The 13,409-nt window shown below is 39.8% G+C and overlaps 1 pseudogene; it reads right to left on the bottom strand.

The window, feature by feature from the left end:
• Positions 1–4,014: 4,014 nt before the first annotated feature.
• LOC100755975 lies at positions 4,015–12,611 on the bottom strand (annotated as a pseudogene).
• Between the last annotated feature and the right edge of the window lie 798 nt (positions 12,612–13,409).

The following is a 13,409-nucleotide window of genomic DNA, read 5'->3' as shown; positions in this document are numbered from 1 at the left end:
CGAAGACAGGTCTATCTTTCCCTGTGCTATTTATACCATTTGGCTTCTCAGCATCTGGCCTTATTGCTCCTCACGGCTGCATCTCTGGGAAGGCAAAATTGAGGCTCCCTGACCTGTGGTTGTTCCCTGATCTCAGGCTCCCATGGTAGCTGAAGGTTTTACAATAGATTCTAAGATTCTACCTGGCTGCTGCCCTCTCTCATATAGCAGGACAAAATGGAATTTCTCTCCACCATTGACCTGTCCACTGGAGAAATCACTCTCTCACTGAAACCAGCAACTTGATTTCAGGCATGTGAAGCTTGTGGGCTTGCCAGAGATTCGGACTGCTCATTTTCCATTTGGATTACCTCCAGGAAGTCACTTCTGCTCTCTCTACCCTCACCCCAACCAGGGAGCTGCACAGCTGAGTCCATTTGGCTTCTCTGTAGTGTGGAATTTTTTTCCTTTTTTTCCCACTTCATGGATTTATGAAATTCTTTGAGTTATGGTCTGGTTCTTTTTTTTTTTTTAATTCTTCTGATTCTGCCTTTCACTGACTCACAAAGATGTAGCCAGCTGTCCAGTTCCCGTTTTTTTTTTTTTTTTTAGGATGATTATTTGACTTTTGTTGATTTGTTTTGGTGGCATCGAATTTTCCAAGGTCTTCCTTTTCTGTATAGTCTTGGATTGGTCATTTTCAGGCATGAGATACTCTTTCAGTATTGAAAATCCAGTATCTGCAATTTGAAGTCTTTTTGTGGTTAGATCTCTGGTCTTACATGGCAAACCCCAGGATTTTAGGTGATATAATGTATTTTAGGTGAACCTATAACATATGAGTGAATCCAAATCTGAACAGCAGACCATAGCTGCCATTCCTGATACATGTACCTGTAGGAAACATGGATTCTGTGGTTCCTGATCCCTGGTCTGTTTAAATGGTTTGGAAAAATGGTCTATTTCATGCTTCAGGAATGTCTAAGTGAAGTTGACAACTTCACTACTGAGTTTGCTTTCTATAGGTCTCTGGAGAAAGATCTCTAGGTCTCCCATTGCATGAGTGGATGTGACCCTGGGCTGGTAACAGCTGAGATAAAGATCTTCAATAGGTCACATATAGGTCTGTTTCATGTTGACCTCTTGATTAGAAAATCTTTTATAAGGTTACAGCCAGCTTGTAGGGATGCTTCAAGAATAACAGCAGGATTGAGTTCAATCTCTGCCTAAGAGCTTTTGCTGTATGTACCTTGTTCTGGGTTCCCAGGAGGACTGAAGTATTCCTAGTGTACATCCAAGTAGACTCAAGACTGAGCCCAAGATCTGCATGAGGATCTGTTGCTGAACAGGGGTAGTCATTGTTGCCATGGAAAGTCAGACTTGACTCCCTGAAGGACTTCAACTGGGCAGACTCACTATTAAAGCATTCAAGAGAGGGCTTGAAACTGAGTTTCCGGGCTTTTCAGAATCTGCCTTGTGACTGCTTTAACAAAACTGATTTTATTGTGCTAGCCAGGGAGATGCCAGTCAAGTCCCTTATATAGGCACATTGCTCCAGAGTGCAGCATGCAACTGAAAACTGGATCTGCTCAGAAATCTGCTATGTGTCAGATGCTAGCAAACCTTCTCGAAGTGTTTAGATAGATTCATTTCCCAACAGTTGTGTTTGTGGCAGGAATTATTGTGGCTTTATGGTAGAGGGAGGATGGAGCCAGGAGAAAGGCACCCTCTGGTATTTACTGTGAGTTGGAGATCCTCAGGACAACTGTTGGTGAACTAGATGACCAGACTCCTGGTGTGACATTCCTAATTTGAGACTGCAGCTGAGACAACTGGAAAGGAGTGATAGGAGCATTTCCAGTCCCACTTCTAAGAACAATGTGGGCAGGTCTGGCTGCTGAGACCAGGTCCCTTGGCAGATGGTTTTGATAGCAGGCTGAAGGCCAAATGAGGCTATACACAAGCTCTTCATCGAGCAAGACCCTTTCCAGGTCAGGAGCCAGGAGCAGGATTTTCAGGTCTGCCATCTTGATACAAAATATAATGCTCAAGATGTCCTTCTTAGCACTGAGCTTCTATAAAGCTAATAACCTTCTACATGAATCCTAAAATTGCAGTGAAACATTGGTCGGTACATAGGTGTGAGGGTCTTGTTATAGAGATATGAGTAGATGGATTTCCCTACTTGGGATATCAGTCTACCTTGAAGTTTTTGGCCTTTCAGCCTGTGTTCCAAGATTGGAAGGATGGGAGTCCTAGTGGGTAAGTGTTCACACAGAATGTATTGTCTCAAATCTCCTATAAAGAATTGGAGTTAACGTTCATCATCTTGCCTTATGTCTCTTTTCTATCCCTTCCCCTCTCTGCCCCCACCAACTGCCCCTTCTTCTGATTCCTTTCCCATTTTTAATACACACACACACACACACACACACACACACACACACACACACACACACACACACACATTTTTATGTGTTAACCTCAGTGGAGGACCAGAAGTGAGTGCCAACATATTTATTCAAGATATCACTTCATTCCCTAGGCGGCCAGTGGTCTGGTACATGCTAGGTTTCATTTGTGCTCCAAGATAGGAGATACAGTAGCTACTCCTTTAGCATTATATAATACGATGAAAAGTCAGTATTTAGTACAACCTTTTTCTCCCCAGGCACTAGCTAAAACTGGAAGCTTTGATTTTTGTAGGTCCAAAGGGACAAGTCTGTGTCCCAGGCCAGTGCTTTGAGAATGGCAAACTATGTATCACTCACAGAACTTAAGATAGTACGTGTGTACACTCCAACTCCTTAGCTGCCCACAGAGAAGCTAGACTCTGGGGAGAGATTTCCTTTTGATTATGTGATATTGTGGAGGGAACATGCATAATGTTCCATGTTTTCCTACCAGAGCCAATGTGGCTGTTTTTGTAGTTGTTTGGGATATAGGAGTCTATCAACTACTTCCTGGATTTCTCAAAAAAGGAAGTAAGGTGTTGAGCTGAAATGTCCACCTTAAGGAGACTATGTGGGACTTCTCATTTCATAATTTTGATGTTTTATATTTGTCAAATTTATAAATTTTATCTTTAATTAGATTTGAAAGTTATTTTAGTAATTGCATTTCAAATATTTACTGCTACCATTGTTTCTTTCTTTTTGGGATGCACATTACATGCAGAATAGCCTGACTTTGTTTAAAAGTTTTTGTTTGTTTTTCTTCTCTATCCTTCACATTATATATTTTTAGTGATTTATCTTTAGGGTCCAATGATTTTTTTTCCATTGATGTCTCTAGTTTGTTCTAGGTTCCATCTGATAAGTTAATTTCTTTCACATATTTTGTTTCCCCCTACAAGAAGAACAAATTTAAAATATTCATGTGCTTATTATTTTTACTTTATATATTTTTATTTTTTAAGCATTTTCTTTCTTATTGTCATAAAATGAAAACTTCTCCTCTCATGTGTTGGCTGTTTATTAGATTCTATGGATGGTTTCTCAATTTGGCAGGTATCTGCAGTCAAGTTGGTTCAATAGGCACTAAATAAACAATGGGAGAAACAGAAATCCCAATCCAAAGTTTTCTTCAAGAGGTATTTTCTCCAAATGCACATGAAAAAAGGAAAACTTGTAGAAAATATGAAAAAAGTAAAAAAATAAATAAATGGAGGACAGCTACATTTGTGAAGGTGGTGTTGTCATAAGAAAGATGTTTATTTATTTATTTCCATGTTCTTTTATTCAAGGGTTTACTCACAGGCAGTATTTAAAGTCAGGCTTTTTAAATTATAGGCCTAAACTACAAAATTTTGCAAACATGACAGGGGCAAGGAATGAGTGTCTGGATAATTTAAGCCCTCATTATCCTGGAGTCCAAGTCTGTAACACATAACATGAAAGATTGGTGGTATTATTCGAAACAAACAACCGAGAAACCACAGGTGCTGGGTAAATTTGTTAGTGAAGAGAAACATCACTTTTGGCCCTTGCAGATATGAAACCAGCAAGTAGTTCTGTGGAGAGCATCAGCTGTGCTTCAGAACTTTGCCTGTAAAGTCTCTTTCTCCATCCTCAATTCTGTGTATGTCTGTTGAAGCTCTTTTTCTCGGTCCTCTTGCCGCTGTATATCTTCTTTTAGACACTCGAGCCTCCAGGGAATAGCAGAGTCTTCGTGTTTCTTGAGCTCTTCAAAAGTGCGTAGCTCTAAGTGAGCCTGTTCAATTCGGTTCCCATAAATCATTCAGTTGTTTCATGAGCCCCATAGCACCAGACTGGTAACCGCCAAGCAAAATTGTCATCTTCCTTTCCATATTTGCAGCTCTCTTGGCTTCTGTTGTCATGTGACCCCGGTTTATCTCAAGTCTCTTTTCAAGTCTGTCCTACCTGCTAGCAAGATTAGCCCTTGTGTAGCGGCTTTGGCCAGGAAGATACAGGACTTGCCTACAGCATTCTTCCCAAACCTGGTTGTGGGCTTCACTGGAGAGTTCTCCGTGGCTCATTCCTTGTTTCACCACTTCCATCTCTTGTACCAGCACATCCTGGGCCTTTTTCAGTTCTTCTCTGGAGAACTTCTCGTAAGGGCTATGTTCAAGATAGGTAATGCGATCTGAATTATTGGTATCAACTCCAACACTTTTCCCTTTTTTATTTACAGATGGTTCCTAGGGGTGATGAAGAAGGTCATAGTACTCATAGTACATAACATAGTACTCATATTTTGATCAGTTCTTCACTTTTCTGCAAATCTGTTAGAGGTGGTTCTACATTTAAAGGTCTTAAAGTAGTTTCATTGACTTCAGATGGTCTTGGTCAATCCTTCTGAACAGCTTTGTGCATTCATTTCATTTCCTTTACACGCTCAGCATCTCGGATGGCCTGTTTGGAGCATCCACATCAGTAGAATCTTCCATGTAGGTATTTCATATTCTTCCAGTTCCTTCTCAGCATTTTCTTGTAGAACGATTTCAAAATCGTTCTTAGGTGCAGGGAGGACCAACAACCCTAGACGAGATTCTCTTTCCATATGCTTCACATAAGAGGGGTCACTGCAGTCTGCCATTCCATCCTCTGGATTAATGTTTAACTTATCTGTAAGTGGTGTTCCACCTGGGGTAGCATCAGTGACTGATTTGGGGGTCGTTCCACTTCGGGGAGTCAGCCCTTCAGTTCCATTAGAAGGAGTCCTGAAAGGGGTAGACAGAAGAGTATTTGGAGTCTGCACAACCTGCCGCTGTGGGGTCACACTGGAGAAGTCGCTCTCATGCAGAGGGGTGTTAAGCCCACCTTTCAATGGAGTGTCCACATTGGTCAAAGCCATGAGGTTCTGAGCTTCCTGCAGAATCCTGTCTTGGAAGGCCGGCGTCTTTGGTGTTCTCGGAGTGATGCTATTGTTTGTGACATTGCACTCAGACAGGAGAGTGCTGGAATCAGAGTTTGTGATTCCAGACTCCTCTGCAGTCTGCCGAGCAGCTTCACTGGCCTGGTCTTACCTTGGAGCTCTGCATCTGAAATCTGAGGAGCAGACAGCACTAACTTGCTTCTCTTCTTAGTAAACTCAGAGACATCACTAGTTTGAAGAATAGCTGATAGTAAATCGGAATCCTTTTTTCCCCTTTTAAATGCTGTTTGTCTTTTTTCTATCTCTTCTTTCTTTCTCAGATCTTAGCTCCCCATCGAGATCCTGCTGTAGTAACCTCCTGAAGTCTGCATCAAGGGCTTGGTAATTTTCCTCAGAAGTATCGTAAAAAGCGAGAGCTGACTTTTTTTTTTTTCAAACGGGATTTCAGCATTATAATCAACTCCTCTCTTCTTTTTCCCTTTCTTCTGAATTTCTATGCCAGCTGCTCGAAGCTCTCTTCTTTTCTGGAGGGCAGCGAGGCACTTTATTTCTTCCAGCTGCTTCTCTCTTGCTTTTCTCTTAGCCTTCTTTCCTTGAGTATTAGCCAGGTGGGCTCGAGCCTCAGAGAGCATTTCAAGTTTATCTTCATCCATATCAATTAGATCAGGCCAAGCTGGTTTTGTATCTGGATTTGGGTCTATTTCTCCAGGTTTAAGCTTTCGGGGGTCATCTGTGTTTCCTCCTCATTGTCCCTTTTGGCACTTTGGTCCAGGAGGAATTCATAGTGTTCCAAGCACTGGGCTCCTGTTCTTCCATCGATTGGAGTGATGGTCCTCCACTACATTGGCAACAGCTTGGCCAAGTGTAAGTTTTTATTCCTCTTCTCTAGACCACTTTTTTTTTTTCTATGCTTGGATCCAGCCATTCATACTATCTGGCTTTGCATTGCTTTGTCGATTTCCTATGCAGCAACAAAGCAATCCCAGACCACTGTTTTTTTCCCCCACATTTCATTACTGCTGCTTTCAGAATCTCATCCTTGGTATTTCTCTACATGCCCCCTTGATCATAATCCAAAGCATCTGGGCAGCAGAGTGTGACAGCAAGAGGTGGAGAGGAACATCGAGAAAGTAGTAATGGTGCTCCAGTCACTGGATGCCAAGAAAGACATTTATAAAATCTATTCATGTTCAGGAGACTAGGATGTCGGGAAGTGCACCCTACTTTGAGTAATCTGTAAATAGCTCATTTTTCTTCTTTTGATTAAATTTGTTTAGGGATTGCCTGAATGTACCATACCAGACTTGGAATACAAAAGTCTGTTTTATACCTCATCAAGAGAATGGATATTTTTTATCTTTTGGGGAATATTGTTAGGCAATTTGGTTTAGTCCTCAGGTAGACCTAACCTATAGGCTGTTGATCTTAAGTGGCCATGTTTGCATCAAGTCAGCATAGCATGGCTCATTGCAAACTTCTTGAACTTAGTGTTTTCCACCTGTGACAGATTTTCTGTGTGTGCAGTAGCCATCTAGGTCAGTCTCTGCCACCACAAAAATTTGATGAGGATATGATAGGTACCTGTCAAGGTAATATGAACATATACTGTGGATAGATGTCTGGTGGCCATGTTAACAGTTTACAGATATTTCTCCATAGGTGAGTTATTAAGCACTACTAACAGCCAATAGAAAAGTAGCATCACATTTTCTTAGGTTGAAAAAAATTGTTTTCAAATCTGAAGGAAAATTCTAGTTAAGTTAGAGTAATGATGATTTTACTTTGTTCTGCATGTTAATATACTAGATCCACCCCCGCCCCCAGGCAGATGCTGACAGCTAGAAAAAAACAGGATAACGACATACAAAGTTGACATTGGTTGACTATTTCACAGCTATCTGTTTTCTACATCATCTTTAGGTTTCAGTCTCTTGGTCCCTCTTTTCTGGGCTTTATATTTGCAAAGTTCAGATAGTGTCTTTTTAGATTGGGCCTAACTATGCATTCAATTCACTATGTGCATTTTCAGAGTCCTCCAAATCTTTAGTAGCTTTATTACTTATTTCCCAGGAGAAAAACAGTTTGTATTAATAATGAGAAAGGATCTCTACTGCCAATATATTCATTTTATAAATATGTAAGTGCACTAAAAGATTTCTGTGTCGTCCATTATTTAAATTTTACTCATGGAAGTCCTTAGTGCCCTTTTCAGCCTCATTAAGTCGGCCATGGCTTCTCCAGAATTGATAGATCTGGATACAGGAATTGCTCCACCTAGATTTTTCAATGGAAAATATTTTTTCTTTACACTGTTACTGAAATGCCACCATAAATACTCATATATACGAAAGGCAACTTCATAAGAAGTATCATCTTGTTCAGACAGCAAGTTCATTAGTTTAGTGAGTAAATGAGTCACCTAGTTTTTCTCTATCTGTTCTCTTTAATGGTGTAATTGTAAGGAACTATAGTTCCTTTAATAGAGATAAAGCACACATCCCTTGATATCAAGAATGTTTTATATCTACATTAAAAATATATGGCCACCTCATCATCAAAAGCTAGTCCAGACTCATGTCATTACACAACTGCTAAGACTAAGGATGATGGAGCTCATCAATAAGGAAGTTATGGGGTATGGAGAGAAGAAGAGCTAAAAAAGAAAAATATTCTAATGAAATTCTAATTCTCCGTAACTTACAAGGCTGTAATTGTTACCTTTGATTACTAAGGATTGTGAGCCTGTTTTTAACTGAGGGAATATAAAATATGGAATTTTGAAAATAAACATTTTTAGCTTTTTAAATTTTTTTTTTGGAGAGGGGGAATACCACTTTTCTGGTAATTTCTGGTAAGTTTTTCACATGTGAAATGCTGTAAGCAGCATATATTTAATCTACTCAGCAGAGATCTTACAATTACCAGTTACCATGTTGACTTTTATTTATCCAGATATTGATTGATTCAAATGTACTTTCCTGCATTGTTGGAATTCTGGAGTTGGGAAGTCAATAGCCTCAATCAAGAAAATTATATCTCTAACTTGATATGTCACTTTAGAGACCTTATTTTTTTTTACATAATCTGATTTTATCACCACAATAACTGAGGTAAATTTCCTTTTTGCATGTCAAAGAGAATAAAACCCAAATCCAGACTAGATAGCACAGTGTCTTTAGCAAGTAAGTGAAAGCTCTGGATTCAAGATCATGTATTCTGATTTTAAGTCCATTGTTATTTTCATGGAATTTAAAGTATTCCACAGTAAATTGGGGGAAATAAATTACTTTAGTTTTGTAAACTGTTAGTCTCTAAAGGAAGGTTATTCAATTCTTCAGAGAAGACATCTTTCTGCTTCAAAGTTTTTGGGAAAAAAGAACCAGAGGGGAAATGTTTCTTCCACAATCTAATGAATATTTTATCGGAGAAAATATTTTCAGGTTGGAGAGTGTGAGTCAAGGCCAGATAGAGCCAAGTAGGACTCTTAAGAGCAGAAAGTGAGAGAATATGCTAAGATACAAGGTAAAATGTCAGACCTTCAGAAGACCATGAAAAGTGCCATTATGAGCAAAGGTGAGAGGCTGCACATTCTAGCTGGTTGTATTATAAAGTAAGAACTTTTTGCCTAAGTGTGGTGGTCATTAATGCAGGACTAGGGGGTCCCAGTTTTGTGAGACATCCACTATGACAGATTTATGTGCTTTTGCCTCTAAAAACTAGTCCCAAGGAATAGATACAGTGCTTCCAGATGATTCAGGTAAATTATTCATCTCTACTAAATGGCATGAGTGATGGCAGCCCATATATACACAACACAAAAACTCTTTTTCTTTTTGGTGAGACAGGGCCTCACAATGTACCCCTGACTGGTCTGGAACTCATGTGTAGTGCAGGCTGGCCTTGAGTTCACAGAGATCCACCTGCCTCTATCTCCTAGTGCTGGAAATAATCATGCATGTGCTCATGGCCAGCCCACACCAATATTTATTTATTCATCTTTAAATATTTGTTTATCTATATATTTTTAATGTATATGAGTGCTCTGTCTGCATGTACATCTGCATGCCAGAAGAAGTCATCTTAGAAATAGTTGAAATAATTGAGGTTAAGGTGTCTTCCAAGTTTTCTAGACTGTTAATATAATACACTTTATATCTCAAATACATTTTTAAATAGTGTGTGTCCTGTTACTATATTCACCCTCAAAAGCAGGAAGTTGATTTCAAGGGGACAGGGCTTTCCTAGATCCTGCAGCATGTGTGGCATCTTTGATAGTCCTTACTTCTAGAAAATATTTTGATCATGTTGATGTGAAATCTTTCTGTCAGTTGACATAGTTGTTATCATTGTTACTTTCAGTATGAATTTAACTTCTTTTTCATATAAAAAGCCCCCTGAATACTTATGGACAGTGACCTCACTGAGATTCATGGCACACATTATAAACCTAGCCCTTGGGAGGCAGAAGCAGTAGGATTAACAGTTTGGGGACACCCTGGGATTCGTAGAGATACCTTTTCTTTACAAACTAGATTAGGTGGTGAGAAGGAGAAGGCTCAGTTGGTAGGACCACTTTCTGTGAAAATAGTAGGGCCTGAATTCAAATCCTTGGTACCCACATAAAAGCAATAGCATGCTTGACTATAACACTAGCACCATGAGGACAGAGACAGATGGGTCCTGGGTGCTTGCTGGCCATCAAGTGTAGCTAAAAAGAAAAGCTTCAGGTTCAGAAACAAGCAAAATAAGCAAGCACATAAATAAATAATATAGATAGCCAACTTTCTCTTCTGGAATCCCCATGTGTGTACATAAGAGCATACATGTGTCTGACAGCCATCACACACACACACACACACACACACACACACACACACACACACACACACACACTGCATGTACACACACATCACATACACACAAACAAAACTGGATGAGTAAATGAATTTAATGAATAAGGACAATGGCTCTGTCATACATTGAATCATACCTTCTGGGATTCTTAACTACATTTTAAATGCCCCTTTCACATTGTTACCTTCTTTCTGAATATTCTGGCTACCTGTATACTTTAAACTACTTTGTTAGGACCTGAAAATGTTTCCCATTAGAGTTGTATTATATTGTACCTTTGAGCAGAACAGGGAAATCACTTCCATGTTCTCTTGTTTTTATTTCTGTTAATAAAGAGTCTTTTGTAATGTTGGAGCATGTTCTGAACTCATTCTATCAAACCATAACAAGTAGACTGTGGTTCTGTGCTATACTCACTTCTTGGAAAATAAAATAATGAGCCAATAAAACAGTCATATATTAGAGAAACATGCTTTGAAAAAAGTCATTGCTCTTTGTCATGAGATTCATCATTAAACAAAAGTCTCTACAAGGAAGACTACACTATCCTTATCTAATAGTAACCTTTTACATTTAAATTTTATCTGGGAAATATATAGTGTAGTATTTTGGTATTCTAATATTTACGAAATCTTGGTCTTTACCATGCAATGAGTTGGCATTTAAAATTACTGGGCTATGTGAGAATAAATGAAAATAATTGTCATTATTCACATTAGGTGTTATATGTTGGATGGGAAAAGATTTAGTCCCTTGCTACATGACTGGAAATTTCCAGACAGTATGGAGCACATTGTGTGCAAAACTATTTTCTTTTTGAGGCAGGATCTCATTATGTAGCTCTGGCTGTTTAGGAACAGCCAAGTAATTGGGGCTAGGCTTGAACTCACAGACATGTTCTGCTTCTGCCTCCAGAGTGCAGGGGTTAAAGGCATGCACCACATCACCCATCTTATTCAGGACCTTTGACTGTGAGCTTCTGACAGTCACTTGACTTTATACTTATAGCATATGTTCCTACTTATAGCATATGTTGAAGTATGAGAGAGAGAGACAGACAGAGAGAGAGAGAGAGAGAGAGAGAGAGAGAGAGAGAGAGAGAGAGAGGAGAGAAACCTGACAAAGTTTTGCCGAAGTTTTTTTGAAGAATAGGTTTTAAATTATGAGATCACTTCAGGCTTCAGGTGTAGTGTGATAGTGTTATGCTTTGGGCTTGTTGGAGATCAGAAGAAATGGCTTTGGTATTTACTTGTAGAACTTCATATATATGGATCTGAATATGACTAACTACTCGAAAGAGCAAGGCCAGACAGCGATATGGTTCACGGTACTAGCTGGCTCGCTGACCTTCAGTGAAGCTGTCTATTGGAACCTAGTGTGTTAGGTGAGCTGTGAACAATAGCCAGTTGTTGGGAGTCAGTGTCAGAGTTCATGCTGACATTCTAGGCTTTCTAACCTGGAAGGAGGAACAGTATGAATGAAAAATGTAAGGGGAATATATTCTCTATTTTGGTGCATAGGTCAGATTATGGTCATTGGGGAGGAACAATATTAAAGGCTGACAAAATAAAGAATTCATCATGAATTGGTAACAGGTGCTTCCAAACTTTTCCCATCTTACATATGGGAGACCTGAAGGCCACACATAGAGCATAAGGATTCAATTATAAAGAGCTCTTTGCTCAAGACAAGTCCTCACAGGCAGACTGGTTTGACTACTGCCACCTTCCAGAACCCTGACTTCTCATTGGACACGACAGTTTTCATTGATTGGTGGGTTAGGCCCAGCAGCTGGGCTGGAAGCAGGGTAGCTCTGCTTAAAGCTCAGGTCTTCCCTGGGGTTCTCCCAGGAACATTACTGGCTGTGAGAGACTTCTCTAGGCTTTCTGGTACGGCAGTGCATGAATCCACAGAGCTCTGCTGAACACCCTTGACCTTCTGTGATCTGCTGCCACCAGCTGTTGGTTTTAAGGACTCTGCAATGTTTTCTTTGCCTGGTGTTGGGGAGGATCCCACAAATTTCTGTGCAGCAAGGCGGGGCTGGTTCTGATCGGCATGGTTGTTCTCCGCAGTGTATATGGACTCGTTTTGCCTGTAGGAATGTCAGCAAACCCTTTTTTTTACGACTTCTGGGAGTCCCACTAGTTCAAACTTAGTCTCTTCCTTGTCCTCAGTAGGGTACACACTACTATTGACTATTTTCTTGCTTTTTAAAGAAAATGTCTCTGGTGTACAAGGTGGCGTCCCACTACCATTCTCCCAAATTCCCAAAGGCTGGACCTTTGCCTCTTGCCTGAAGTTTTACTTTGGCCAGATGTTGACTTCTCACTGACAGAAGTGGCTGGAGATGGTCCTGGAACCGAAGAATTCAGTAAAGAAGAACTGTGAAGATGCTGCTTGGATTGTTGTGAACTCAGACGAGCAACTTGTAGTTCTAGCATCTCTTTGGCTTTCTCTAACTCTTCATGGCTTATAAGCAGGGAACAGTACTTATCCAAGTACTTATCTGCTTCCTTGATTTTTTTCTTCAAGAGTCTCTTTCAGCTCTTTGTTTTCACCTGCTACCAATTCCTTGTTCTTAACCACAGGTGTAAATGGTAGTGGCTAGAGCTTGAGAATTTGTGCAATGAAATGGTAAGCGCCATGGTGATTTGTGTGAATTTTACATGTAAAAAACCCTGCAATGATTTGGTTTAGGATCTTCTTGTGTAAAGTGTTAGGTGAGAAATAGTTGATCTAAGAATTTGAGCTGAGCGACATAAGAACCTGTGTGAATGGTGTGTTCATTCTTTCAGTGTGTTTCATAACCTTCTGCTCATATAACTAACCTGTTGATAATGTGTGTGGGGCATTGGAATGTGTATTTATTTGTAGTTAGTCTGATAGTAGTTACAGACACCCTAGAGGTGGTGTAGATCATGATCACATGCGCTGTGTTTTTCTTGTTAAAGTCATCATAGTTCTTTGGTATACATTGCTGTATCTGGTGATATATTAAAATTTGTTCTTATAAAAAAAGAACTCATCATGAATGTGTAACAATGGTACACATACATGTGCTCAATGTTGGAACACCTAATTATGGAAGGTCAGTTTCAGGAGATCTGAAGGTAGAGACTGACGACAGTACAGTGACACAAGGGACTTCCATAACCCACTTACAGCAATACACAGAACATCAAAATGGAAAATGAGGAGGAAACATTAAATCTGATTTACACATTAGGCCAAATGGGCCT

Source organism: Cricetulus griseus (assembly GCF_003668045.3).
Source record: "Cricetulus griseus strain 17A/GY chromosome 1 unlocalized genomic scaffold, alternate assembly CriGri-PICRH-1.0 chr1_0, whole genome shotgun sequence".
NCBI lineage: Eukaryota > Metazoa > Chordata > Mammalia > Rodentia > Cricetidae > Cricetulus > Cricetulus griseus.
The sequence above is the reverse complement of the archived record's forward strand: the minus strand, read 5'-3'. Positions and strand labels throughout refer to the sequence as shown.